At 44.4% G+C, this 5,519-nt stretch overlaps 1 protein-coding gene across 1 annotated transcript in view; it reads right to left on the bottom strand.

The window, feature by feature from the left end:
- Window positions 1–5,343, bottom strand: part of MARCHF3 (membrane associated ring-CH-type finger 3) — a 149,770-nt gene extending 144,427 nt beyond the window's left edge. Inside the window, exon 1 of the mRNA XM_086705077.1 lies at window positions 5,110–5,343. The gene's annotated coding sequence lies outside the window, so the exon portion shown is untranslated. The remainder of the gene's footprint in view (window positions 1–5,109) is intronic.
- Between the last annotated feature and the right edge of the window lie 176 nt (window positions 5,344–5,519).

The following is a 5,519-nucleotide window of genomic DNA, read 5'->3' as shown; positions in this document are numbered from 1 at the left end:
CTTTGACATTACTCTTCTCTTCCTTTTTTCTTACCATTGTTGTAGTTAAATCCACAAAGTGAAAGCTAGAGTAAAACTTACGTAGCTCCATCAGTATTCTGTATGAGGACGTGTCTAGGACCAAAAATCTAAAGTAAAGGTAAGAACTTGGTAAGGGTATGTTGGGGGAAAAAGAGTCAAAATGGCTACAATTCAAGTATTAGGAGATGTTAAAAGGGCAGATTGACTTGAAAAGTAAATACTTTATAGGTAGATTTTGCCATGGGAATAGGGGTGGGGAAAGAAGGGTGAAAAAACGAGAAAATAAGTCGCCAAATTCCTTTTGCCAAAAGTATGCCATGGCTAAAAAAAAAAAAAAAAAGAAAAGAAAAAAGAATTGTTGCTTAGAAGCTTGCAGTGACCTATGGCCCAGTTTCAAGAAAAGTAGCATTCTACCATAGTTTTTTGAAGTAGGCATAAATCCCATTGTACAATCAGGCTGGGATTGTAACTTAGGCTTTTAAAATGTTCTGGGTCCCATTCGTCATGCAGAAGCTGGGCAAATGAAATATAAACAATTCTATTCTGCCAGCATAAAAACATTACTAGCAGCATAATAGGACTCATAAGCAAATGGAAACGTCTAAAATATGAGTCCAAAGAATTCTACATATAGGCTTTGCTGCCATCGTGCTCTGTGACCTTTAGCAAATTATTTGCCATTCTGGGTCAAGCCTGGCTGGTTAAGGTTAGGGTCATTGAACCAAGTATCACATATGGTGGTTAACTTTACAAAGAAAACTGTCCCAAGGTCACATTCACTATACAAAAAAATTTGAAGAAAGAGGTAAAAAAAATTATAGACGATATGAATGACTAAGCATAATCCTGTCATATTACCAGGATGCTAAAGAAAAAATAATTCAAATGCAAGGCCAATTTCTCAGTTATTGGTGTTATCTTTGAATGGGAAAGACAGGATCTAAATATTACCAGCCTTTTGTGGCTGCTGTTTGCTCATCTGGAAAAGAATCATCGTACTCAAAGGATTGTTAAGATAAGTGACCTATAAACATTTCTGCCAAGTGCTCCTTTAAATGGGAATTGCTCTGTGAAAGTCCCAGTAATGATCCAGTGGCCTGGAACAATCCAAGTTCAGTGTTCCAGACTATCCATGTCCTTTTGTCATCAGGCAAGTAAATATCCCAGGCACTTCTGAACTCTGAGAAGTCCATAGGTTTTCCTAAGTGCACGGATGGTAGAACGAGGGAAGGGCAACAACCTCTGATAGATCCATTGTCTTTAAAACCTTATCTAGAAGTTTAGGGGCGCCTGGGTGGCTCAGTCTGTTGAGCATCTGACTTCGGCTCAGGTCATGATCTCGCAGTTTGTGAGTTCCTAGCCCCGCATTGGGGCGCTGTGCTGACAGCTCAGAGCCTGGAGCCTGCTTCAGATTCTGTGTCTCCCTCTCTCTCTCTGCCCCTCCCCCACTCACGCTCTGTCTGTCTCTCTCTCTCAAAAAAAATAAATAAACATTAAAAAAAAAAACCTTATATAGAAGTTTTAAATTGAGAATTGTGCCAGTCTGAAATGGGAGAATGACTCTTTTTTTTATTTAAAAATTTTTTTTAAATGTTTATTTATTTTTGAGATGAGAGTGAGACAGAGCATGAGTGGGGGAGGGCCAGAGAGAGGGAGACCCAGAATCGGAAGCAGGCTCCAGGCTCTGAGCTGTCAGCACAGAGCCTGATGCGGGGCTTGAACCACGAACCGTGAGAACATGACCTGAGCTGAAGTCAGACGCCCAACTGACTGAGCCACCCAGGCGCCCCAAGAATAGGCTCTTAATGTGTATCAAACTGTACATAAAAAGGGAATTGGCAATAATTAATAAGTCCAAATTCACACTGATTTGAGAAGAGAAGTTATTAGCAATCAGTTTTCAACCCATCACTCTATGATGCTGAAAAAAATCTATCCAATTAATTGGACAGCTTGAAATACTTCTAAGATGAGTTTCAGAAAACGAGAATGTTTGGGCCTCTGGATAGGTGACCCGGACTCTCCCTTGAGCAAGAGGCAGATCAGCTACAGCTTCCTAAGGAGATCCTTGATCTTGTGTCAGTCTGTCCTAGTCCTACTGAGGTTCTAATTCCCAAGCGCAGATTGGCTTTAGAATCAAAGGTGGCTCCCAAGGACCGGGATTCTTTTACCTTCTAGGGAGAAATGTCCAACAATGTGAGTTATGACTGGCAAAGTCCCCTTGGAGCACCCCAGGAACCCACTTGACTTTGAATATAGACTGGAGGAACTGAGACTGGAGGGGTCTTAAATTACCTTGCTTCTCCAGAGAGACTTCCTTAGAATTGGGGCTAACCTAGAAGAGAGATAGCTGAGGATTCTAAACACTCCTGAATACAGGACAAAAGGTGCCATTGTTGAGGACAGAGTATTAGAGTGTTGCCTATAAATTTCACAAGGCTGATAAATGCCACCTGGAAATATCAGAACAATTACTTGTTAAATGACCTCACAGACTAGGGTCATTCTGTTATATCATAAATACCATGCCAGTGTTTCTTAAAATACGGTGAGGGGATCCCTGACGTCAGAATCACTCGAGGAGAGGGGGTGCTTGTTCAAAATACAGATAACTGAACCCCACCCCAGACTCCTGAATCAAATCTTAAAGAACAGAGTTCAGCCCACAAACTGAATTTCTAAGTTGATTCAGATGATCCATATCAAGGCAGGAGAATTATTTTGTCTTTGTAGTGCATGAGAAACTTAAAAGACACTCACAGATTAGAGATATGTATATTTTCTGCAAAATGTTTTAAGTACCATAAAAATAAAAACAAAACTTCTTGTGATGAGTTCTTAAGAACCATGCCAGTTTATTCTGCCCACATTAATAATAAACACCATTCTTAAAATGTAATTATGAGCATAAAATTATTGGCAAAAATATCAATTAGCTTTCTCAAAACTGTGCCTTTATTTTGTCACCAAAAGTAATTACGTTATTAAGGAAATTTATAGTTTTTTTAAGTATCAGTCACTTAGCTGCAGGAACTTATTAAGCTGTTTTACTCCTCCCATACCCTTTTAGTCATCAGAATTTTTGTGATAAAGGTTTTTTATTATTTCTTAAACTATAAATTGTGAACCACTGCAACCAGTGATTAGGCTGAATATGAATTTATATCCAGGTTATAAATTCCTAAAAACATGTTTCATTAGAATTACTAAGCCAGTCTTAACTCTGGTAGATTAAATAGCCTCTGCAATAAAGCTCTGTTTACGTCTATTAAGGATTTTTTTTTTTTTTTTTGGTGCAAAACAATTCAGTTTTAATGCATTCTCTTAAGAAGCAAAAGAAAACAGTTCCTGATATACATGCCACTGCAAAGCAGTAAACCAGTGTTGCATGGTAATGTGACAAACAGATTTCTTTTCTACAGGAATTTTTTTTTTCCTCTTATAAACTCTCTTTCCCCAAACCACGACCGTAATTATTTCACAAAATGTAGTTTGCCATTCCCGAAGAGTCAAACACTCCTTTTCTCCCTCACCAAAATCACAAGTTCAGGCTGAATACAGAATGAAAATAGAACTTGAGAGGCAGTCTTTGTTTGTAGCATGTTGTTCCTACTAAGGGTTGCCCCCTACCCACACTCCATCCTAGTGATCCAAATGAAGTGACTTAAGCGTACATATTATGTTTTAACAGATGGGCCGGCTGGCGGCTGCTGGGCTGTAAAACAGGAACTCGGAATCTGCACCGAGTGGTATTGAACTAAATGCTCATAAAGTTCATGGACATACACTGACCCAGACAGACCACGCAGATTCAGACATGCATACACACACACACACACACACACACACACACACACACACACACACACACACACACACTGATCATACACTCCATAGATCAGAGGGGCCATCTCTCCACCCAGGGCAAGTTCAAGGCTGTTTCCCCCTCCATATATTTCTATCTCATTCACCCATCAATTTTACACACACACGCACATCTACATATGCATATTCAAGCATGAACAGTTATATATCTCAACATTTTGGTATATTTTCAAAGACAAATTTTCCCCCAAATTGTGTTTCCAAGTCTCTAGTACACTCCGGAAGCTCTCATTCACATCAAATAAGAATGACAAGAAAATATTACATTTAATTCTATTTGGTCCACACATAATATAAAGGACATGTATGCAACTGTCCTCAGAAAAACCAGCTGCTTTTAACCCTTATCATTAAAACAGAGAAAAAATATCCCAGACTGGGTCACAAACGAAGTGTCTAATTTAACCTTGAATCCTCTGTTGTCAGTTCCTGTCACAACTTCATCGCTTAAAACACACACAACCGACCAGCCTGGTGGTCCCTTTCACGGTTTCGTCTTGGATTCTCCCAGGCTCCCTGCACTGGGACAGACAGCAGCTCCCCGCCTGGACCTAACGAAGTCTTTCCGACACACCTTGCAGGTGATGTGGAGGTCCGAGCACCTCTTGAGGGATGCGGATACAAGTGCTAATAGAAAGTAATTACTTTACCAAAGTTTAATATCCATGCTGTCAATTCCTTTCAGTAATTGCAAAGCACTGAAGCCCCTGTTACAGAACCTAGATGGTCGCTTAAGTTCTCTGACCGCTCAAGACCCACCCCGAACACGATGGTCCCTGGTTCAGGCTATGGATAGGACACTGTCGCGCCGCACCGCCTCTGGCGCTGGTTAATTTTTCAGAAACCCGTCCGCAAGCCATCTAGGAACTGTTGCCCGTACACGACAGGGCACCGAGGCCGCCCCCAGCGCGCGTGTCGTCGCCGCAGAGGGCCAAGGGACGCGTCCCCAGGCCCCACCTAATGATGGCAATTACAACATGCCAAGTTCGTGAGAACGCAGAGCCGCGTCCCGGACCGAGTTGCGACTCTCCGAAACAAGTTCGGGAGTGGGGATACTAGCAAGGAGTAAATCCCGCCTGGCCCTGACCTCCCCACAGCCGCCAAGCTAGGACCGACGCACCGACGCCCGCCAGGACCCGTCCAGTCCCCCCGCTCGCCGAACAGCTCCAAGAGGAGCCGCTCGCCTTGCGCGCGGCCACTCACCCTCCTCGCCGAGTCCCGATCACAAACCGACGCCCCTGCAGAGGGTCCTGAATCTCAAGTTGCCCCGAACCGGCGACCGTTCTGGCCCTAGCGGACCCGGCACACTGGTTCGGGAAGGCACCTCCGAGGGAGCACGACAAGCCCGGCGGGCGCCCGGCTCAGCAGCCGCCCGAACGCGTTGACAATTCGTGGACCAGCTTAGCGAATGAGGCGGACGGCGGAGCTGAGGCTACCCGGCTCTGGAGGGAGGCGGGGCCGCGCGGCGGGCGGGGCGGAGCCAGCCCTGGGCCAGCCCGGCGGGGCGGGGCGCCTTCCGCGCGTGACTGGCGGAGCCCGCAGCCAATTGCGGCGACTCCGGGAATCCGGGCGGCCGCGGGCAGTGCCGAGCGCCCGGCCCCGCCCCGCTGCCG

The sequence above is a fragment of the Puma concolor genome, chromosome A1 (assembly GCF_028749965.1).
Source record: "Puma concolor isolate L17-30 chromosome A1, mPumCon1.1.hap2, whole genome shotgun sequence".
In the NCBI taxonomy this organism is placed as follows: domain Eukaryota; kingdom Metazoa; phylum Chordata; class Mammalia; order Carnivora; family Felidae; genus Puma; species Puma concolor.
This window is presented reverse-complemented; position numbering and strand designations above follow the sequence as displayed.